Source organism: Saimiri boliviensis, chromosome 18 (assembly GCF_048565385.1).
Source record: "Saimiri boliviensis isolate mSaiBol1 chromosome 18, mSaiBol1.pri, whole genome shotgun sequence".
NCBI classification, from domain to species: domain Eukaryota; kingdom Metazoa; phylum Chordata; class Mammalia; order Primates; family Cebidae; genus Saimiri; species Saimiri boliviensis.
This window is the reverse complement of record NC_133466.1, coordinates 33,248,583-33,274,534: the sequence shown is the minus strand read 5'-3', so window position 1 is coordinate 33,274,534 and position 25,952 is coordinate 33,248,583.

The window sequence follows — 25,952 nt, the reverse complement described above, 5'->3', positions numbered from 1 at the left end:
ATTACGCAGCCATCAAAAACGATGAGTTCATGTCCTTTGTAGGGACATGGATGAAACTGGAAACCATCATTCTCAGCAAACTGACACAAGAGCAGAAAGTCAAACACCGCATGTTCTCACTCATAGGCGGGTGTTGAACAATGAGAACACATGGAGACAGGGAGGGGAACACTACACACTGGGGTCCGTTGGGGGGAAATGGGGGAGGGACGGGGGGTGGGGAGGTGGGAAGAGATAGCATGGGGAGAAATGACAGATACAGGTGAGGGGACGGAAGGCAGCAAACCACACTGCCATGTGTGTACCTATGCAACAATCTTGCATGTTCTTCACATGTACCCCAAAACCTAAAATGCAATAAAAAAAATTTAAATTAAAAAAAAAGACTACCATAAATTCAGTGGCTTATAATCAACAGAGATTTATTTCTCAGAATCCTGGAGTCTGAGAAGTTTAAGATCCAGGTACCCACTGATTTGATGTCTGTTAAGGGCACACTTTCTTAAAAATGTCACTTTTTCCTTGTTTTCTCTCATAGTGAAAGAGGCTATCTAGGTCTTCCCCTTTTAATAAAATAGATAATTTTGTAACTGTCTCTTTTAAAAAAGCATTTATCACAATCATGATCTAATCTTCTCCCAGAGTCCTCCCCTCCTAATACCATCACTTTGGGGGTTTAGGATGCAACACATAAAACTGAAGGAGATACAACCATAACGATTCTTTTTATATAATCTGTAGAGCTTTATTTGTTTCTCTGTTATCTGGTGTCATGCCACAAGATTTTTAAAATGTAAAATAGTGCCCATTAAAGCCTTGTAGATCTTCTCTTCAAATATCTTTCTGTTTCCAAAGAATCTAAAGCTTTAGGCACCAAGGTATTAATGAGCAGAGACTGGAATTTGACCTCACTGTTCCAAGTATAATGAGAGCATCATCTTCAGTTAATAATAACACTGAACACTAATAAGGTGGGAAGAACATTTCTTTCCCCTAAAATATTCACTTCACCTGAAAAGTTGCCCTCAAATTGGAAATATACATTATTTTCTGCCTAAAATGTGAGAGAGTTTCTTTCATAAGCACATAAAATGCCCACCTTTAACAAAAGAGTAAATTGCATTTTTATTTCTTTCCCTGTTCTAAAACTTCTTTTGTTATGATTATTTCTATCTCACTGTTCTATAACATTGACTGTTCCACTTAACTGACTCCTTTATTGCAATTGTATTAACTGCATTTATTTTTAACTTTTTTTTTTTAATCTGAGGGGGAAAATATTATTGTCCTCTTCTCAATCAGTTAATCAGAACTTCTACACATGAAAAGGTCTTTGAATAGACTTTATTTCTGGATTTTCCTTAGCTTTAATGTCAAATACAGTGAATGAAGATTTTTCTTCTCAATAAAACACATTTTCTTTGTGTATCTTTAAAAGCGATTTTAGCTCACCTTTAGGAAAACAAAAAAGTATCTTCCAATACAATTTTCTTGTCTGCATTTATTCATCATTAAGCCAAGTGCTAGAAGAAAATCCTTTGTGATTTATTCATTTTGAAATCATCTTTTATTAATTAAGGTGGAAGTACATTTACAACAATCACTGGTAAATGATGTGAAAAAATATTTAGCCCACTCTTCTTGATTGTAACATATTTGTTGAAGGCTTTTCATGGTTTTTAAATTGGCATTTACAAACTTCACTTGGCTTAAGTGATGAGTATTTTGCTTGATGTAACAATGCAAGTGTGACCTTGTGCCTTCCCGAGGCTACCACCCTCCTCCCCATTTCCACATGTCATTATTTCATTTCCTCCACATTTCATTATTGCTGTGTGCTTGCTCCTTGGCTATGGCAAAAGAGAAAACATGAAATTTTCTTGATATCCAGCAGAACATAAGAAAAGCATTAGAAGGGCATTAGATATACACTGACTTGCAACTTAGCTACTTAGGATTCAACTAAATAGCTTCTTTAGATGCCCAGTAGATATTTGTGTTGCTTTATTAATGTTAGTTGGATCTCATCACTTTTGTTTTTATTATGCTAGCCCAGACATTACTTGCTAGCATTCAGATATAAAGGTAGCTGGTGACACAAATGATTGAAGCCTTTTACCATCTTCACATCTATCCCCTCAGTGGAAGGAGAATGGGTTATTGGGTTATGGGCAGGCACATCCAGTGTTGTCATCAGACATTTCCTTTAAATGTCAGAAGTGGTAGGATTGGTTGTTTCACTTTCACTTAAAAAGCAATTGATTAATCATTACAACTAATTAGGACAGTGACACCTTTAAAGGGAATATGTTTACCTTTATAGTCAGACCATTATCTTCAAACATCCATATACAGTAGTTGATAGGTTATTTTTGATATTGAAAAAACTCCTGCTCATATCTATATTGTCTTAGACTACTCTAGCCAGCTCATGATACCTAAATTTCTAATCTCATCCAAAGGTTACAGATGCTATAAAACTGATCAATACAGTACCTATCAGAGTCAATGAGAATTAGTGGGGGCTAAAATCCTTGGTGACTTTTTGAAATGCTAAATCATAGTCAGTAGAGAAAGATCATAAGTCTGCTCTGAGAAATAGATTCCATCTCTACTTGTCTAAAGCAGCTAGTTATCTCAGTGGAGGCAACATTTGAAACTTGAATTGTGAGACAAAAAAGGGGAGGCCTAAATCAAAAGTAGCCTGTGTTTTTTATCATGAAAATTAAATATGAAAGGGTGAAAAAATGATTATATTATATTACTTTGAGCTTATCATTTCAATAAGCTTTGTGATGCTCTTTTGTAAATATACATTTCAAAAAATCAATGGCTTAACCTATATTGTAAAATCATAGTTTTTTCTGTCACATTGAAATTTTGAAGGTCGTGAAAATTAATTATCAGTCACATCAAGTCATTTATTTTTCATCTCTTAATGTACTTGATACTATTCAAGAACTTAAAGATGATTTTAGAAAATGCAGATTTCTCTAGAATATATTTAGTGTAAAGCAGATATTCAATTTTCTTCCAAATCAAATATATAGTTATTATTGATATTAATGAATCATTGAAATCTTTGTGAGTTGATACTTAGGCTTTTGTGTCTTATAAAAAAGAGTAAGAAATAATATAAATCAATTTTCTTGGCTCTGTTGCATAATTCCCAGTTAAATTAAGGGTAATTTCACAATACTCTGTATAGCATCCTGGGCTAAGCTGTCAGACATTAATACAAGTGATTTCTTTTTCTTCCAACACCATTCTGTTTCATGGAGAGGCAAATACTGAGCCTTTCTCACTTAAACAATAAATAAATTGGACACTACATGAGTTCAGGAAATCATTTTGAAACTTCTTCTATTTTTTTCTGCTCAGTTTTTACAAAGATTTAGAGCCTGTACTTTGATGCTTTTATACTAAAATGTTCTGGAGGCAGGGATATGAGAAATAAAACTGCATTGGGCAGTTAAGAAAATTATTTCATTCAGGCTATGGTAAAAGGGAGAAACATCCCCCAAAAAGGAATAGAGCCTGGGGTTTCATAGAAGTAAATTGTGAAAGTATGAGCAAAATATCTTATGGTAGTCACAAAGAGGGGTGGAGAAAGAGTACAGGTGATGAGTTATTAGAACATGTGTGAGAGTCCTTGGAAATTAGCAATTTCTCATAATACAAAATATTGGGATATTTCTCAACCATTCCTGTTTTCCAAGTGCATAGGGCCCAGATAAATTTCACCATTATCAGCTACTACCCCCTTTTATTCAAAATGAGTAGGACTTCTAGTTGAACAATTCATAAGTGATCACAAACCTCCTGAGTGTAGGAAGACAGTTTCTAAGAAATTGCCTGAGGCTTCTTTTGGGCTTGTGCTGGCCAAACCAGTTGGACCATTTGTTGCTATGACCTGATAGCAAAAGCCAATTGTTTTGGAGTCTTCAATAGTAAATGTCCTAAAAAAAAGAATGCTTAAAATAAAAAAAGAAAATGCTTCAATTAAAAAATAAAAGAGACATTATATTAAATGTGTGTTAACAAAAAAGAGCCAGAAGTAAATTCTGAGGGTAAGCAGTCTAGTGTATTCCAAGAGGTCAAGAGGTTGGTAAAGGAAAATCTTTCACTTACACTCACTTTCCTTAAGCTCTCAAACTTGGATGTTGGTGCTCTTGGTGATGCTGTTCACAGTTGTGGTTATTTGTCATATGAAGACATCCATGACCCAAGCATTTTGCCAGATTTCCTAAGTGGTTCAGTGTATTAGTCCATTTCACACTGCTATAAAAAAATCCTGAGACTAGTTAATTCATAAAGGAAGGAGGTTTAATTGACTCACAGTTCCACATGTATGGGAAGGCCTCAGGAAACTTACAATCACAGCTGAAGAAGGGGAAGCAAGCACTTTCTTCAAAAGCCAGCAGGAAAAAGAAGAGCAAAGGAGAAATTTCCAAACACTTACAAAACCATCAGGTCTCATGAGAACTCACCGTCATGAGAGCAAAATGGGGGAAACCACTCGCATGATCCAATTACATTTCTCCCTTGATAGGTGGGGATTACAGTTCCCTGCCTCAACATATGGGGATTACAATTCAAGATGAGATTTGGATTAAAGACACAGATCCAACCCATATCATTCAGACAGCAGATTGTCCAGAATTTTTTTTTTTTTAATGCATGGTCTTTTGTGGTGATGACTACTTTGAGGTTTATTTGAAGTCATCAGGTTTCAGTCGACAGACCTTCTTAGTTCCCGGGGAAACAGAACAGCTGCTAGGCAGCCTAAAATACCAGTAAGGATCTAGATCATATTTTACCAGTAAAGATCTAGTCATATTTTAGTTCTCAATTATGTCACGGCAGGAGACAGGAAGAAAATGTGAAAATATTTTTTCTGTGAATATATGGAATGAAAGAAATAATTAAAAATTTGTTAAGTATTGAAAATAAGACAGTATCATCTACTCCAAGTTTCTGCATTGCAATGCTAATTCTGTGTTAGTTGGGGTTCTCCAGATAAGGAGAATATATATATATATATATATATATATATATATATATATATATATATATATGTGTGTGTGTGTGTGTGTGTGTGTGTGTGTGTGTGTGTGTGTATTCCTTTTTATTTTTAGCCACGATTCTTAGTTTCCTGAGGCCTTACACAAGTAAATGAATAGACAGTGGTGCATCCAGACAATTAAATATTATTTAGCAATAAAAAAATGAGCTATCATTTCATGAAAACACATCAAGCAAACTTTGTTACTAAGTGAGAAAAGCCAATCTGAAAGGGCTAAATACTGTATGATTCTAATTATATGCCATCCTGGTTAAGGTAAAAATATGGAGACAGTAAAAGGACCAGTTGTTTTCAGAGTTTAGTAGACAGGAAGACAGGAATGGGCTAAATACACAGGATTTTTAGGCCCATGAAACTATTCTGTATGATACAATAATGACTGATGTACGTCATTATACATTTGTCAAAGAACCAGTGTATCTGTAATATGGTAGTTCTCAATAAAGGTTGACTAAATTGTTGTCGTTAGTTGTCACTAAAATTTTTTGCACATATCAACATATAAAGTTATCAAGTATACACTTACCTGAACATCATTTTACTGAAACATGATGAAGGAAGCAAAAACTATCATTGTTTAAACTAATACATTTCAATACATTATGCATTATTATGCATAACATAATATGTTTGTGTGATATTTGAATAAATACTTCAAATTTTCACCTTTCTTTTCCCATCGCCCTGTATTTTTTAATCCCTTTATTTTCAGCTTTCTCTTTTCTTCTCTTTATTTTTGTCTTTCCTCTTTTCTCATAGAAACTCTCTGCCCTATATAAAAACCAAGCAATCTCTCAGCTTTTTAAAAATTACCATGAAGTTTTTATATTTTGAATATTTTGTAAAAACTTAAATGAAATGAATGTGTCAATGAATTTTGTAGTTAATCTAAGGACATAATTCTTAACAATTTAGACTCATTAGTTACTGATAGAAATGTAAAAATGATCACAATTTAATCCCCGATAGAAGATCCATGAAGAAAAGTAGATCCTCATAGGACACGGGTTTTTCACTTATTTCATAAAAAATCTAACTCCTAGTGTCTGTCTCTGTAAGCTGTCTGAATTGATCACAATAAACAGAAAGGAGCTTAGCAGAATGAGTGTCTTTCATAATCAGACATTACATGGGCATCAGAGTAGGTTGATAACTTCCTGTTCTGTTCTATTTTATAAGAACAGGAGAAATTACATGGATGAAAGAGGATCATGTAGCTTATTTTGTTCAGTTCCCCTAAATTTCTTACACTTAAGTGTGGTATACGACAGACATAAGAAAATATCAAGGTAGACACAACATTGAAAGCATGGCATATTAAAAAAAAAAGTGTTCCTTATGATCAAAGCTGAAGAAAATTTTACAGACAAGAAGTATGAAAGTAAATGATCAAGTCACTTAATAAGGTTTCAAAAGTTATATTGCCCAAAGGCTGAATGAGGATTGTAAAGCTTTCTCCCTTCCATTGATGAACAGAAAATAATTAAGTTTTCTCCTAAATAATCCCTGTTCCACATTTTAAATAACAAAATCTTCCCTTCAGCTGTATCAGCCCAACAACTTGTCCTCATTTTTTTTCTGATTAATAAAATATTTAACAGTTCAAACAAATGAGTATGGATCAATTTAGGAGACAACAGTCCAAACACTGTTGATGTCATCAGTAATTTGTAAGAAATAACTTGCATATGAAAGCTTTGGCCCTTTTCTATTTTTGCTCCATTGATAATGATCACTTTTGAAAATTCATATTTATTCATATTATCTAGAAATAAACACATGATTTATAAGCACATCAGTTCATTTTCTCCCAATATTTTCCCTGTCTAGGGTGACACAGAGAGACAGATGGATAGGCCTGTGTATATAAACCAAGTAGGAGAAACTCTAAAAATATGAGTCTATGAGCTTACACACACATTACCTGCTTTCCTTTGGAAGGAGGGAGAAAAATGGAATCTCCTTAATGGGAACAAATTCTCTTTAGGAAAAGAAGGGGAAAGGCCTGGGGTCTTATCTTTTGGAATGTAAATGCGATTCACTGGGAAAAGATGCATTTTACTGTTTCAATCCATGAGATATTTCCATAGTTCTGGGTTTTATCTCTGACATTTATTTATTTGTTTGTTTGTTTTGAGACAGAGTTTCACTCTTGTCACCCAGACTAGAGTCCAGTGGTGGTTCATTGCAAGCTCCACTCCCAGGTTCAACAGATTCTGCTGCCTCGGCTTCCTGAATAGCTAGGACTATCAGGCGGTACCACCACGCCTGGCTAATTTTTTGTATTTTTTAGTAGAGACAGGGTTTCACCATGTTGGCCAGGTTGGTCTCGAACTCCTGATTCCAGGTGATCCGCCCTCCTCAGTCTCCCAAAGTGCTGGGATTACAGGTATAAACCACTGAGCCTGGCCTCCCTTTAACATTTAAAAGCATACCTCCAAGAATGTAAATCCCTTATTATCTATTCAGTCATCTTTTAGGTAAAAAGTCTTCTCCTTTAATTTAGGTCTGAAGTTTCTGTTTTAGTTGTGATCACAAAGCCCTATATTCAAATGAAAATATTTTCTCTGCAGTCTTACAGACATCCTATATCATATTCTGCTTTAAAATAAATTCTTTTCTGTTTTCCTCTTCTCATTACAACACTTACAATTTGTTGATCAAAGTTAACTTTTCATAGATGACTCTGGTCTTTTCAAAGGTTGTATATATGTGTGTATACACACAGACACACAGACACACACACACACACACACACACACACACACACACACATAAAGCTCTGTCTTAGACTTTTTTTTCATTCTTGTGACATCAGAGAGAAAAGGAAGTGAAAATATCAATTTAAATAGAAAATAACGTTAGTAAAAGTGGACTATTGATGAAATAAGGCATCTGAAGATCATGTGGTCTCAAAACTTCATTTGACAAATAAATGATAGAAATGAAGGTGCAGGGGTAAAGTATTAGGTTAGTGCAAAAGTAATGGTGGTTTTCACTATTACTTTTAATGGCAAAAACCACCGTTACTTTTGCACCAACCTAATAACTTGTGTGATGTTGCCTTTTGGGTGAAAGTCTAGCCTACATTTGAATTATGAGGTTTTTGTGTCATCCTTACACACAAGATCTTTAATCCCAGAGACTGTCTCTACAGCAGTCTTCAATTCAAAACACCCCAAGTTTCAGACATAAAGCTTAGAGGTTATAAAATGTTGGAAAGTTTACCTCAAAGGATCTAAAATATGTGATAAGGTACTATATCATTAGCTAACAACATAGCCACTGCTCCAGTGACCTGAAAGCCTAGTCCTCCCTTTCACTAGATAGGAAAAGGAAACAGCATCACGAACCCACATGGGCACTGTGCTTATTGCAACTTTACCCATGTCCACTGATAGGTGATTTTGTCCCAGCTGGTACTCACAGGACAGCGTACACTATAGGAATTGTAATATCTCCCTCTATGTATGAATTGTCCACACACCAATCCTCTCCCTGCACTAAGATACTAATATTAATTACAATATTGATGATTACTTCTGACATGTTGGGCATGGCTTGGGAACTCTATGTGCATTAACTTATTTTAACACTCACAATAACTCTATCATTATTCCAATTTAGAGATGAGTCTCAAAGAGATTGAATCACTTTGTTGATTTGTGAGTTGGTTAATGCCAGCATTAACCAACTCACAATCACTGAGTTGTTTAATGCTGGGATTGGGTTTAAGTCCTGGATATCTGGTTCCAGAGACCACATTATTCATCATTATGCCATACTGACCTTCACTAAACACAGTCCTCAAGTAATGTAGGAAAATTGCATTATAGTGATTCATATCACTTGGCATAGGACAACTTTAGAAGAATTTGATGTCAAAGATTTTCCCAAACAGTAATTTCCAAATGTAATGCATTTGTAGTTTCTAAACTGGCCCTTGCCTTTATTTTTACCTGGCAAAATGGCATGCATTCACCGGAAGTCATTTCTCTGGGGAAAGGACACAAAAATTTCAACCCATTAGGGTCACATTATAAGAAAATATATGTTTGCTTGTTTTTCCCACCATAATGAATATTTTATTTAAACATGTGTAGATCACTTTCATAATGTTAATATCTGTTGAATCATTAAATCCTGTAAAAGTATACAAGAAAATTGTCTACCAACATTCTAAATGGCACTGTACAAGGTGTGTACACAGAGATGACAACCTCATCATGGTAACTGGGACTCTTTAATTTTTATAACACAACTGCCTTTTTAAGGAAATTTCCCACAGCATATTGTTTGTTGAGACATTTCAACACAAAATTATCAAGGTTATCTGTGTGCAAAAATATTCACTTATTCACCCATTAGCTTATTTTACTCAAAAGTATTTATTCATTGTCTCCTGTGTATGAGCATGGTCCTGGAAATACAGTACTAAACAAGACAGACAACATCTCTGTTATCATGCAGCCTGCACAGTGAATGAGTGTAGGAAGAGCAAAAGAATGTTTCCTGAGGGAAATAAAACAAAATTCAAAAATAAAAAAAAAAAGTATCATATAACATTCAGAGGCAAGTCAATAAATTCGATAACATACTAGCAAAAAATATATAATGACGTATGTTCTCCAGTGAAGGACAAATCTAACCGTTGATAACACCATAACAAAGTGCATTATCACATGTATTTTCCAACAGTTTGATCTTGAAGGGCTTAGCATTTTGGATTACCTACGTTTTGACTCCAGCATGCACACCTTCTCATATGTATCATTAGCACATTATGGCAGTTTCAAACTATGTACTGACTTGGCAAGGAGAGAAAAATGTATAAAAGACTAAGAGGGAGGAAGAAAGGATGAGGAAGTAAGGAGTGAGTGAAATTATTGATCTCTTAGATCTCCAGGCTTGATGAGTAGATATGTATCTGGCCATCCTCAAACTTAATTCAGCATTCCCCACTCCAGCTTACTTCATGGGTGTCTGCTCAACCCAGGCACTGCAATGTCTCTTTTCACTTCTCCTTAAGAGTCTGTACATTTCTGTCTAAACTCAAGGCATGTTTTTGTTTTCCCTACACCATGTAAGGAAATTTCCTTTAGAATTCCCGTAGAATTTTCTTTTCTATAAATAAACCCTTAACCTGCAACTAGCCGTTTAATATAGAAGATGGCTTCCTTACTTATGATGGCATAGTCTCGAAGAATATTGGTGGCATAGTCTAGAAGGATATTGTTTTCTATGCTGACTTTCATTTATGGGCAAAAATATTTGAAGGCTAGAACTGTTATTCTGGTTTTATATCTTGGGGGAAAAATAAAAGGACCCAGTAAGAACAGATGAAATTCTTAACTATCAAATATGTGTGTGTTTATCCACATTTATATTTCTATGTAAAAAGTTTGAAAATACTTTATGTATATGATGCTATATAGTATGAGTATATATCACTTTATTAGATGAAGAAAAATGAGTGAGATTTATTTGTTTTAGAGAAAACAAAAGACCTACGTTATTAATACTTTCTGAGCACCATTGGTTTTAAAAATCTGCCTTTGTAGTGAAAGAGTATCTTGACTTGGATAAGACCTTTTTTTTTTTTTTCAATTGGTCAATCTGTTTAACAGTTAAGTTATAGTTGAAGTGTGTATTAGAACATAGAGAAAGAATGAGACCAGTAAAATCACAAAGTCTTATAAAAACATATAGAGACTGAATCTTTCTGCATCATAAGACATCAAAATTTCAGAGTAATGGCATTTTTATTTGTGTTTTGGTACGGTCATCTCTTCCATAACTAATTTTAAACATTTTTCTTGAAATAATTTCAAATTTTCATAAAATTATATGAATAGTACAAAAAGATTCATATATCCTTCACCCAGGTGAATTCAGAAGTTGTTAACATTTTGCCACATTTGTGCTCACTCTCTCTTTCTGATTGTCTTTTCCAATATTGACATTTTTAAGAGTTATAGAACGGTTGTTTTGTGAAACGTCCTATAATTTGATTTGAATGTATCTCTAACATTTCATCATTATGAGATGTAGGCAATGCATTTTTGGCAGAGATACTACTCCTGATTTGTCATTCCCTCTCCCTGTTATCCCTCTGTACACACAAATATATGTTAGTGAGTTAGTTGTATACAGTATGTCACTTTATCTATAAATTATAAATTTTTCTAGCATATAATAAGAATTTAAAGCCATGCTTTTATGTAATTATAGACATTTAACATTGGTACAATAATATTATGTAATATTTAATTTCTGTAGTTGTCTCAATAATGTTCTTTATGGCAAATTTTACCTGATCCAGGATTCAATACAGCATCACAAATTGTACTTAGTTGTATTGTCTCATAAAAAATGATAGTAAGAAAAAAATAAGAATTGAAAAACTGAAAAAAATAAGAATTTCTGAGTACAAATAGATAATAAAAAAATTAAAAGGAAGGGGAGGTCTTCATTACATTATAATTTCAATAAATAAATATTAATATAGAAGAGAGTTAGAACATCATTTTGCAACCGTGATAGTAATAATTGATTCAGGCAAGAATTTTCAATGGTTACTAAACATACTGGGTAAAATTGGAAGAACATGATATTAAAGAGTCTATATTCCCCATAGTTTACATATTATTTACAAAGAGAAAAATAGCAACATTCGAGTGTAAAAACTGGCGATCATATTTAACCAAGTAACCAAAGTTAACAACAACAACAAATTGACAAGATGTGCATTTTGAATGTGATGAAACTAAGAGCACATCACCATCATTTATTATATACATAAAATCAGACTCTAGTTATGAGAAAATACATGTAGGTATTGCCCAAGGAGTAAAAAAAAATATTCTAAACAAGACAGTCAAAATATTAGCTCTAATGGAGCCCACATTCTGCTGACTGTGGGAAAAATGGAGAAAAGTTGCTTGAGAAAAATAAAAATGAAATTAACAATTTAAAAATCAAAGTGTGATATGACAGAGTCACGTCCATAAAGTTGGATACCATACTAACAACAACAGCAATAAACAACCTCACAACAGTAGTGAGAGGTATTCCGTATTGGAGAACAAGTGACTGCCGATAATAATAAACTTGACAGACCCAAGGTAAAGGACATTCTTCAAAACCATGGCATGCAATCTTCAAAAATATCAATATCATGGAAAATGACAAAGGCTGAGAGTTTTCCTCCTTGCTATATCAAACCTATAACCACAATTCTCAAAGAGTTCAAGTAGAAATAAACTGATAATACCTAAAACTTTCTTATATAACTATTTAATAGCAAATTTTGATAAAAGTAGATGTACACTAAATATACAATTCAATATTAAAGTTTTGAAGTCATTATAAATGTGCTCACAGTCTATTCTGTTTTGCAATAATATTTTATGAACTATTTAATGGATTATAATCCTGGTGATCTTAATTTGCTTAATAAAATTTTCAGTAAAAATGAATTGATTTTCCAATTCTATTTATAAAAATGTCCTAATAGCAAATTTTAATAGATGAGAAATTATGGGATTTATTAGGGGTTTATTAGGGGTTATTTATGTTTAAAATATAAATATGTATATTTATTAGAAATATAGCTATATTTGTAAAAATTAGATTAATAACCACATAATAAAATGGCATTTCAATTCAGAATACTAGTAGATAAAAAAAAGTAATACATATTTTTATAAATTTGTATAATTGCCAAATGCCGTATAAGTCAAAGTTAAAAGACTATGTGAGTCAGAGTGTATTATAACCCTTTTCCCTAGTGTTGAAGTTTTTAAATTTTATAAAGTAATTTTCAGCTCAAATAATGGATAAATACTCCATATATTTAATGCTACCAATGCCTAATAACAAAGTACTATTTACATTTTGATACAACGTTTCCACTTCCAAGAATTTAATCAAAATTAATGTTACATGGAGGTGGCACCACTATTGAGGAAGCATTTAACCAAAAATAACATTACATGGAGGTGATACCACTACCGAGGTCACATTTTGGAAATTGTTAGAATCAGTTTTGGTTGACACATAACTGGTACGGCTATAGAAATTTCAAATAATCCCACCAAATGTTCATGTGAGTGTAAAAGCAATTCATAGAATTTGGACTTCACAACTTTATCCAGTGTCAATTATAATTTAGGAAACTCTTGTCACCAAGAACATTGCTGCTTGTAGTGCTAACATGTACACTCCCACACACATACATATTTCTATCATTTTTTTCATTTAAAGTTATTGAATACATAATCATTTCACATATCCAGGCAAGCATTTGAAAATCCAATAATGTCTTCAGTGCAGGGATTGGCAAGCTTAGACTCTCGACAAACTCATGCCTGTCATTTGGATTTACAAATCAAGTTTTATTGAAACAAAGCTATGCCCATTTATTACCTATTGTCTATGACTTTCTTTTGTTCTGTGATGCTAGAGTTGAGTAGCTGCAGCAGAGACTATTGTTGGCAAAGCCAAAAGTATTTAGTATCTGGCATGTTACATAAAAAGGTTGTATACCCATGTTTTAGTGCATCATGCTCAAGCATTTATATATACTTCGATAAATTTAAGTAAAACTTTTATTCGCTTTAATTTTTGTTACAGTGTGATATATCGATTTTTTAATTATGTAATTTGCTTATAGTATGTGTGATTTTTAGTTTAGGATAAGAAGCAAGGCGTTACAAAATACATGACACATAAGGAAGTTTGAGGACTTGATAAAACTGTAAACAAGCACCCTAAAAAAAAGAGTCAGAGAGAAGCCTTTTCACTCAGTTGATTGTTTCCTTTGCTGTACAGAAGGTTTTAAGTTTGGTGTAGTTGGCATTAATTCCTCTTTAAACGGTTAGTAGAATTCTGTAATGAAGCCATCTGTTCCTGGGTTTTTCTTCCTTGAGAGTTTTTTGATTATTGATTCAATATCCTAACTATAGATCTGCATATATTTTCTATTTTTTCATGATTCAGCCTTGGTAGATTAAATATTTCTAGGAATTTATTGCTTCTAGGTTACCTACTTTGTAAGCATTTAGCACTATAAACTTTCCCATTAGTATTGCTTTTGTTGCACTCCATATGTTTTGATATGCTGTGCTCTTGTTTTCATTTATGTGTAAATATTTTAAATTTATCTTGTAATTTATTCTTTAACCTATCAGACATTTAAGAAGGTCATGTTATTAAATTTCCATGCATTTGTGATCCTTATTGTTTTCCTATTGCAATCAGTTTCTGGTTTCATTCTATTGTAGTTGGAAAAGATATTTCATATAATTTTAATCTTCTTCAATATGTTAAGACATTTTTGTGAGCTAATATGTCATCTATCCAGGAGAATGTTATGTGCACACTTGAGGAGAATATATATTCTTATGTCAAGTGTTCTACATACGTTCATTCAGTCTAATTGGTCTAAAAATGTTGTTCATATCCTCTGATTCTTTATTAGTATTCTTGTTCACATATCTGTTATTGAAACTGGGGTACTGAAGTCTCCTACCATAATTATATTGCTATCTATTTCTCCCTTCAATTATGTCACTATTTGCTTCATATATCTCTTACCTCTCTGATATGAGGTGAATACACACACATAGACACATACACATATGTTTACACACACTAATGTTCAACATACTAGGCCAATTTAACAATTTTGTATATAAATGTAGATAAAGTTGACCATTTTATCGTTATATAATGTCCTTTTTGTCTTTTTTGATAATTTTTACTTAAAGTCTATTTTATCTGATATAAGCATAGCTCACACCTTTTCCCTTTTGGTCACTACATTTTTAAAAATTTAACTTTTATTTAAGTTGAGGGGTACAGGTACAGCTTTGTTATACAGGTAAGTGTGTGTCATGGGAGCTTATTGTCCAGATTACTTTATTCCCCCAGCATTAAGCCTAGTACCCATTAGTTATTTTTCCTGATCTGCTCCTTTCTCCCACCCTGCACCCTCTGATAGACTCCAGAGGCTGGAGGGTGTACATGATCGTTCTCAGCTTTGGGCTTGCCTGTGATACTACAGTCTTTTAACTGGCATCTGGAGTTGTCATAGATGTTTTTATCTGTACATGAGCATTAACTCAGTGTCTTTATCTGGAAATGCATGCTGGGACTTCCTAATTTGCCATCTTGCTGATTTCACGCCTCCTACCTGATATACTTTTAAACCTTCAATACCATTGGTGATACACCAGAGCACACATTTTCTCTTACCCATGATACATGCTCTCCATTCTAATGCTCCCGAGGGTGGAGGGTGGGAGAAAGGAGTAGATCAGGAAAAATACAAAGTGAGAAAATTCTCACTTGTAAGTGGGAGTTAAATGATGAGAACACAGGAACGCTTGGAGGAGAACAACACCTCTTTTGTTTTTACACCTCTGGCTCAATAATTTTAAATTACCTGTCTTTGAGGTCACTAATTCTTTCTTTTTCTTGATCACGTCTGCTGTTGATCTCTTCCAGTAAAAATTTCCATTTGGTTAGTACATTCTTCTGTTTTAGAATTTCTGTTTGGTTCTTTATTTAAAGTTTCTGGTATTGTCTGAATGTTTGTATATCCTGAACATTCGTATGTTGAAGTCCTAACCCCTAATGTGGTGGTATTAAGAGGTTAGGGGGTTTGGGGGAGGTGATTAGATCATGAAGGTTAAAGACTTGTCATTGGAATCACTTCCTCTATAAAAGAGACTATAGCGAGCCAGCCAGCCCCTTTCATCATGTGTAAACACCGCTAGAGGGCATTATCTCTAAGGAAGTGAGCGCCCATCAGACACCACTGATCCCTAGGTACTGGAATTTCCAGCCTCCAGAGTTACGAGAAATAAATTTCTATTGTGTATAAGATACCTAGTCAATGGTAGTTTGTTGTTAAGACGGTTTCTATCTCCTTATTGATATTCACATTTTATTTGTGCATTGGTACTCTGGTATTGCATAGTTTTCTATCTATAGTCTCTTTTAGATCACTGAGACATTATTTGAAATGCTTTGTCAGGTAATCTATTTCTCTGGGCTTGGTTTTCGACTTTTATTTTTTGCCTGTGTGATCATGTTCCTCCGGTTTTTATTTGTTGGTTAGTTTTTTGTTTTGTTTTGTTTTTTGCCTTGTGATTTTTATTTTTGCTAAATTTTATGCATTTGAAAATAACAGCCACGTCTTCCAGTCTTTATGGACTGGCTTCATACAGTATAAGACCCTCAACAATTATTAGGCTAGAGATTCTGCGGAGTTCTGAAAATTTTTTTGAGAGATGTGACTTCTCTGAGCTTGTGCCTGTAATTTTCTGCTTACAGAAAGAATCTTTTTCGAGGGCTCATAATCTCTTATTCCATCTGGTGTCTGTCTGGAGGACTTTAATTACTCTGGTGTTATGGTTGCAAGCTACTCTGTTCTCCTTCGTTCTCAGAGCCCCACAGGTTTCCAAATTATGATAGATTCTTATCAGTGCCCAAATCAGATCAGGCATAACAGTTTCTTCAGCAGCTCTCCAAAATACTGAAACTTCAAGTTCATGTTCCACTCTTCTCCCTCCCTCCTGTCAGAGGAACTATGAGTCTTGTACTGTTTCCCAGTCATAGCAAGCCATGCTGGCCTCCATCCGTGGAACTTCGGGCTTCCCTTCAACTGCTCTCCCTTGCTTTAGCGTCTCCCAGGCATCCAAACTATGCACGTTCTGTTAGCATTCTGAGACAGGTGAGACAGACAACAGTGCTTTGGGTAGCTCTTCTTAAAATGGGGATATTGGATACACATTTCACTCTTCTTTTTTCTGAGGGAAGAGCAGTTTGCTGATCTGAACAGTGGTCGGTTGGAAAAGAGGCAATCATTCATAAAGGGAAAAGACTTTTCTTACCCATTTCAATGTGGCAGTTCTCAGCTTTGGGGTTGCCTGTGGTACTACAGTCTTTTAACTGGTTTCTGGAGTTGTCATAGATGTTTTTATCTGTACATGATTGTTAATTCAGTGTCCTTATGGGAAATGTGTGCTGGGACATCCTAATTTGTCATCTTGCTGATTTCACCCCCCTACCTAATATACTTTTAAACTTGCAATTCCATTGGTGATAGACCAGAGCACACACTTTCTCTCACTCATGACATATACTCTCCATTCTAATGCAGGGTGATAGAAAGATAAGGAAGTTTATTTTCTTCTCCTTTTTGTATTTTCTCTCTAGATTATTTGTTAATTTTGAAAACAAAAAGCTATTTTTTCTATATCTGACATTATATCAGATGTTAAACTGAATTTCTGATCTTCCCCTTCCTCCCAACCAAAACACAACAAACAACAAAACCTCCTGCACTCAAAGCATTTCTTTATATGTTAACTTATATGTAATTTCATACTTCCAGTTCCACAAATCAGAAAGCTCAAAGCTGTTCTTATAATATCTGCTCCATATCCTATCTATTGAGAAATTCTGCTAACTGTATACTTAAAATCTATCTACAATACAAACAATACATATCACCTCCACTGCTACCATCCAGGCCCAAACTGCATCAATGCTAGCTTTGATCTGGGGAATAAACACCAAACAGTATTCTTTGAAGCTATCCTTGCTCACCTTAAGACAAGGAAGACGTATAGAAAAATCTTATTAATTGAAATAGGGTCTATAGCTTCTTTTTCCCAAATCATCTAATGATTTAATTCAGAGTAATAGTCAAAGTCTTTACAAAGTTCTCCAAGCCCGACATGATTTAGACATTCTCCCTTTCTTAATTTTCATCTTCCTACACTCTGACCTTCTTCCTCTTCCTGTTCCTTGACCACGTCAGCGCATATCCCTTGTCAGAAATTTGATTTGTGTTCTCTCTGCTGAGATGTTCTTCCCCCTTATAACTCATTAGTTAACTCCCTTACCTTCCTCAAATCTTTATGCACATTTCTCCTTCTCAAGGAGTCTGATACATATTGTCCTGTGTCATATACAAACTCCTGTCTACTCAGGCCTCCTAATCTGTATTAACTTGATCAATATTTTCTTCATGTCACGGTTAAACATAATCAACTTATATTATTGGCACTAATGAAAAGATGAAGTGGCACATTTTATATGTAATCCTACCGTAAACTTTGGATTTAATTGCATTATTTAAAAATAAGATTGAAATTGTTAATGGTATTTTCTTTTGATGAACAATAAATGTGTTTGCAGTAACAGGGTGCATCACACGTAATAATGGGAAGAAGCATACCTAAATCAGCTGCAGCAGAGCAAATGCATGAGCCAATCAGAAAAGATATAATCTTTAAACAGTCTAGTAACTGACATGCTAGTGGCTACTGGGGAAAAAGACTCCCGTTATAGAAAAATATCAGTGGATAGTTTACAATATTTTCCCTGTCAATCATGCATATATAAATATTTAAGTTTTTATATATCTGATAAAATCTTCTAATCAATTATTTATATATTGAATAGCTGTACCTCACAGATACTCCCATTCTGATTCAGGTTACAATGAATCGATATGTGACACTTTCTAAGAGAAAGAAAACAGATAGGTAGCAAACATCTATAACATTCATTATTCCGATAATTTATCCAACAAATTCACTGAGTTCTTAGTGTGTGATAGATTGTGGGATTGGAACTGGAACTATTGGAACAAATGACAACTGTTCAGTTAGGGAGCTCATGTGTGAGTGAGCAGGGGAGAGACCTATGCAAAACTGGTCTTAATACAGTAAAGCATCCTATGTCAAGAAAATGACTAATGAGATCAGGGAGCCAAAAGTGGATAAATGATAGAAAAAACCTTGTAGGCTTATAAGCATTTTAAATCTTCTCACAAGATCTCAGGTACAGCAATGAGTATCAATATCTATGTGTGCCCTCTATCATAATTATATTTTTTTCCCTTTGGTTAGAGTGTTTGAGTACATACTAGTTTATTTTTGCCATCTCATAACTATTAAAGAGAATGAATGTCATTTACTCAACAAGAGGTATTGATCACAGTAGAAGAGAGTGTTAATCCTACCTAGGAAGAAAATGCAGGATGAAATGTCCAGTGTTGTTAACTAAAAAAATCAAAAGAACTCACATCTCCTAGAATTGTGGGACGTTGGCTATTTGTGTCACTGCATGTGGTTTCCATAACCTGAATACATTGCTGAACCCTAATAACCACACACTTAAGATGGACAGCCCTGTATTTACTCTGTCAAAAATTTCAGTTTCAATACCTGGTTTACTTAGTAGCTTCATATTACTGCCAGTGTGATATGATGGGCAACTCAAAATGGCACATGGTAGAACATTTATGCTTTCTTAGGAGTATCTGTACAATATGATTTATAATAGTATATTATGGAATGTATGGATGAGGAGATTTCATTTGATAGATTTTTTTTATTATATTTTAAGTTCTGGGATACATGTGCAGAATGTGCAGGTTTGCTACATAGGTATACACAAGCCATGGTGATTAAGAAACCAAATTTATTCACTTTGAACATTATCTATGGTGGATACTTTCTCACAATTGAGTTTAAGAACAAAAACAAAAATACATCAAGTTAACAGGTAAAAAAAAAAGAAACAAAATAATTTATTTTGAAAGGCAGGCTACAGTAACTTCAAATATTTATTCTTGTAAAACAATAGAGGCAATAATACCCTGTCTGTCCTCCAACATTCAGAACTGAGTTCTTTAATATCTAATTTAGGGTTTATCTCTGAAATTCTCTGATCTCGCATAAACTTTCACATAGACCAAAAAAGGCAATTCTTCTTTTTGTCTTTTTTGAATGACCTTTAAACTAAGAATGCAAATAAGATTTCAGAGGCAATCCATTGCGTTGCAATCAGCATATGGATTCTAATGCAATATTTCATGTTCTCATAATGTGAATAATTTTTAAAAGAAACATTAAAGTACTAATTATTCAAAAATGTGACACATAAATTACTAATTATAAAACAAAGAGGCCATGCCATGTGTCACTGTCCCCTAGCCTTTTGATTACGTTTTAGAACCAGTATGTTAAATTCTGAAAGATCTGTATTTTCTAAGGAAGTTTCTAATGGCTTTAAAGGATCATTGGAGCTTTATGCAAGCTTTTTGTTTTACGTTAGCGATTAAAACTCCCCAATTATATCATCAGTATGCAGCCCACCTATATATTCAGAACATTTTCTATCCTAGATATGACAAGACACAATAGTTAAAAAAAAATCAAATCAAAAAGAGTCAGAAGAGCTTTAATGGAGAGTACTCACAGCATATTAAATTCTGTCCTTAACATAGACTTGTACAACATTTAAATAGGATTTTTTTAAAGCTTGTGTTCAATATTAAAATGACATTGCAATAGTTCCCTGCGGAAAAAAAAAGTTAATGCCTTTTAATTTTAAAGAGTCTTATTTAGCCAAAAAATCTATAAGATTTCAGCACCAAATGTTTTTCTTGGTTTACTTTTGTTGTTATTTTTCCCCTCTATGAATATCGTATCATTTTTAATTAAATTAAACCCTACACTACTAACAACATTGCTATATATTAAAGCAAATAATTTACAGTTCATGACAGTTCTATCCATACAAGCTTCTAACAAAATCTCCTTCTTGCTATATATATAGTTTCAATCATATATGATCATCTATACAATCATATATATGATAAAGTCATATGTATGTACATGATTAAATTAAAAGGTAATTCTTCCTTCTTAAAGCAACTTTATATTTGTTATTTATTCATGAGGGCTTATGACAATATAAAAGTTTTCTTCTTTTTTTGATAATTTCATAAATGTATTCATCTGTATTCATCCTTTATAATCCATTATATATTGAAACTTTTTAAAACATATTTCAACACAAGATAAGTTTGCTTAATAATTATAAAAGGTTAGTTTTATTAGATGTATTAATATAGTGATTAAAATAATGACAGACTGGTTTTAGATGTGATTGAATTTTCATAGGAACACAAAAAGTAGATGCTGAAACTTTAAAGTAAATATAAGTTTATCATTCTACTTTGTTACATTTACCTAAATGTATATTTCTACCTCATTCTGTTACCCAATAAAAATTGTCATGGGTTGTAGGTAAAAGATCATCTTGCTTTCTGCTTCAGGCAAAAATTTTTGTAAAAAGCCATTTAGCGTAAGTTAATTTGCTGTAATTGAATGAAATGGATATAACAGACAGAGTTTTCTTGCAAAACCTAATAAAATCAATAAAATAAAAATAAAATTACTGAGATTAATGATCTGGAAAATATTTTGTTTGAATGAGATAATTCTTTCAACTGCATTCTTCCTTATATATTTTATTGTTTTCTAGTGGATTAATGTTTTTCTTACAGAATGGATTTTATCTAGGTATGGTAGTATTATCTGAATGGTGGGAAGAAGAGGGTCGCAAATGTAATCATCTGAAATAAAAACACATGTAGTGTTGTCATATGAAAGTGTCCAGTTTTGACTAAGTAAGTAAATATTAAGGCATTTTAGAAAGCTTAATAGTCAAAGACTTCTTCAGCACTTCATTATTACAACAGATTTTTTTTAGCATTGAACTCAAACATGTGTGCAAGAATTCTGTAGAGTAGTATACCAAGTCAGCAACTATTGTAGGAAGGGAAGTAAGGCTTAATTCTGTACCACTTCCTATCAAATATTTAAATAATTCTTTTACTTTATACTTTATTAGTTTAACTTTACCTCCTTTACCTTTGAAATAGCTTCCTTCTAAATTATTTCTTGTCCATATATGCTTTGAACATGAAAAGTATAATTTCCAACCGATTATTTTAGTCATATAGCCAAGAGTTGTATAATACGGGCTTAATATATGAGCTAGAAACTCTCCTAGGCACTGAAGACATGACCTTCCTTTAAGATCTTACACTTTCGTGAGTGATTGATAACACATAAGGAAATAAATAAAGACAGTATAGCATATACCTTAAAATATACTGAGACAAAAGTAAGCAAATCAGAAATAGTGGATAGAGAATAACAACCGCAGTGGGAAGATTCGAACTATTCTAAGATTAAAGAAGACCTATTTTAGGAGATAATATTGGGACAGAAATGAAATAAGAAATAAAATAGAAAAAAATACAAAAATTTTAAAAAAAACAAAAAAAAAAGAAAAAAGAATTATAAGGAAAACAAAAATCAAAGACAAAAAAACAAAAGATTTTTAATTTAGCATATTTGAGAAACAGAAGAAAGAATATACATAGCTGAGAGGGAATGGGCAAGGGGATAAGAAGAGATGCATTCCTTCAGCGATGTTCAGAAGATTGGATTCAGGTAGGGAAGTAGTAACAGATATATTCAGGAATTTGAATAGGACAGTGGTGGGTGTGTGTGTGTGTGTGTGTGTGTGTGTGTGTGTGTGTGTGTTTTAAGTTCTGGCCAGGTTAAATTTAAATTATTTATTAGTTCTCCAAGTGACATGACATATTAAGAATTCAGAAAATCTCAGTCTTGTCACAGTTTCACCTATCTGAATCTAAGTAGTTTAAATAAAATTAAATAAGTTGCAAGAGAAAAAAGAGCATTATATTCGATTACAGCAGAATGTTTTACAAATTCAAAGTAAACTTATTTTGCTCTACTCCCAAATGACCCAATAGGTCTTGGAAATTCTGAATATACTCACTGACATCATGAAGGGGTTTTAAACATTGTGATTTCATTAGTTTGTTTTGCAGCCTTTTAAAATAAATAATTTTGTGCAATTTTATGAAATAACTCTCTTCTTTCTGTGTAGCCAGCCAGTATTGTATTTATCTGAGAGTTAGCTACTTAGACTATTTTATTTCTCTTCTAAGTGAATGTGAAAGACATCTGTTTTCATAGTCTACGTTTTTCATTTTGGCCTATGATATGTAATTTTCTGCAAAGTGAGAAATTCTATTTTTCTTTTGTATATAAAAGAGAATTCTGTAAACAATATCATAGTGTTTTGCAATATAATTTATTAGCATATTGCTAGCCATTTCCACTCTTCTTTTGACAATGAAAGTCAAGTCAAATTTTATTGAAATTAAGTATAAAATGCTATTCTTTATTATAGACCATAAAGTGCTAATTAATTGCAACGTGCATTTTATTAACTAAGAAAATGTTTGTGGTGATCCAGAAACAACTGTGTGTTCCCTTTTTAGCCAATCTCTATTTATAAATAATCTTTACACTGTATGTTAATACATTCACACACGCACACACACACACACACTTTTTTTTTTTTTCCTAAAGAAGAACATTGTTGAGAAAACTCTAAAAATCAAATCTAGGATGATTTTTTTGTTTTGTATCCCCCAAGGTATGTGACCTTGGGCAAGTTATGTGACCTCTGTGAGCCTTATTTGCACAATGGAATGATGAAACACAATGTGTGCCTGTACCATTGCAAAACAATTAACAATTAAATCATTAAAAAATAAAATATTGATGAGATTATGCACAGTGTGAGAGATAATTCATTCAGTTGTTCAGTTTATAATATTGAGTATTTATAATATTCCAACGCATAGTTTAGGCATCTAATTCTAGCAAAGAACAAATGAGACGAAAGGTCTGCCTTGTGGTCCTTGCATTCTAGTGGGGGGGTAACAAACAAAAGAAGATATAAGCACTATATCAGATGGTGATGAATGTCAGGAGAGAAAATAAAGTATGAGAAGGGAGAGGGGCAGCATGGGACAGTTGGCTGCTATTTCAAGTTTAACAGTGTAGTCTGGAAAGCCTCACAGGTAAGACAACATGTGAGCAGAGACCTGATGGGAGTGAGGGAATAAACCATGCAAAGACCCCTGAGCGGGGAAGCACGTCTACAATTCAAAGGAACACAGCAGAAACCAGGGATGCTAGGAAAAAGCCAGTGAGGATACCATCAGGGGAGATGAAGCTGGAGCTACAGAAAATACAAGGCTCTGATAAGTTTATTGTGAAGACGTATGCTTTCACTCTGAATGAATTGGTAATCGATATGAGGGTTAGAGAAGGTGTGACCTGGTCTCTCTTTCATTTTAAAAGGATCCTTCTGGCATCTGTATGAAAAATGGATTCCACAAGGACAAGTGTAAAGGCAGGAGGGCAGATTATCCAAGGCATTGCTGGTTGAGCCTTAGAAAATGATTTTAAACAATGAGTCAATTATGTTATGCAACAACTACTCTATTAATAAGTAAACCCGGTATTGGTGTAGGAATAGACAAATTCAGTATAGGGAGTATAAAAATAGACACATATATTTAATTGATTTTAGGAAAAGGCATCAATTCCATCGGGATGGAAAAGAATTTTTGAAATCATTGTTAGAACAATTGAATATCTGTATGCTAAAAACAGAACAAAACAAAACAAAGCCATGGTTATTATCTCTCTTCATGTACAAGTTGAAATGGGAAACTAAAAGCAAAACCCAAAATCGTAAAGCTTTTAGAAAGAATCGTAACACAGTTCTCCACCAGTCTCTCCCGTTCTTGCATGTTTTAGGAACAGAGGCAATGAAAATCTGTTGTTTCAAACCATCTTTTAAAAATATTTGTATAATAGGCTGGGCATGGTGGCTCATACCTGCGATTCCAGGACTTTAGGATGTGAGGGTGGTGGGGGAGGGGGTGCGGATCCCTTGAGATCACTTTGTGGTTCTTGTGTTCCAGTGGGAGAAAACAAAGTGGGAGGAAAACAAAAAAGTGGGAGTTTGAGACTAGCCTGGCCAACATGGTGAAACCCTGCCTCCACTAACAACACAATAACTAGCTGGCCGTGGGGCCACACTCCTGTAATTCCGGCTACTTAAGAGGCTAAGGCAGGAGAATCACTTGAACCCAGGAGGTGGAGGTTGCAGTGAGCGGAGATCTCACCACGGCACTCCAGCCTGAGTGACAGAGTGAGACTCCATCTCAAAAAAAAAAAAAAAAAAAAAAAAAAAAAGCTATATATGTATATAGTATTTTATATAGAGAGATACAGATATAGATATACATAGAGTAGGAACATTGAGTAAAAAACTGAGAAGCTTTGAAGGGTCTTTAATATTAAAAATATGTTTATATATATATACACACACACACACACACACACACACATATATAATTATTATATAAATAGTAATTAGTTTTGGAAGACAGAGGTAATGTTGCTTCCCAGAATGTGTGAGCTTGCTTACAGCCTCTGAATACGAAGATAGTGTCTCCTTATGGAACAAATTTATGCTTACTGCTTAGCACAGTAAAAAGTATGTCTTCCTCCAGAGCAAAGGGCCGGCAAGCTTAGTGCCTATTATAAAAGATTCAAATGTTCTATGTTCAGCGTTTTTCTCCTGTAGCTCAACCTTCTCGACATGAAACACGAAACCTTTGTCCATCCGTATCAACCACATGGTACTTGAAGTGAAAGAAATTTGAAAAAAAAAATATGAATAGTCATGCTGTTTGTTATTCCTTGATTTATAAAGTCGTTTTTGTGTGATGCCCTAATACTGGGTATTCTTTTTTTTTTTTTTTTTTTTCTTTTTTTTTTTTATTGCATTTTAGGTTTTGGGGTACATGTGATGAACATGCAAGATTGTTGCATAGGTACACACATGGCAGTGTGCTTTGCTGCCTTCCGTCCCCTCACCTGTATCTGTCATTTCTCCCCATGCTATCTCTTCCCACCTCCCCACCCCCCGCCCCTCCCCCATTTCCCCCCAACAGACCCCAGTGTGTAGTGCTCCCCTCCCTGTGTCCATGTGTTCTCATTGTTCAACACCCGCCTATGAGCGAGAATATATGGTATTCTAATAGCATTCAAAAAACTATAATCAAATATTATTTTGTAAGTAGAGTAAAACC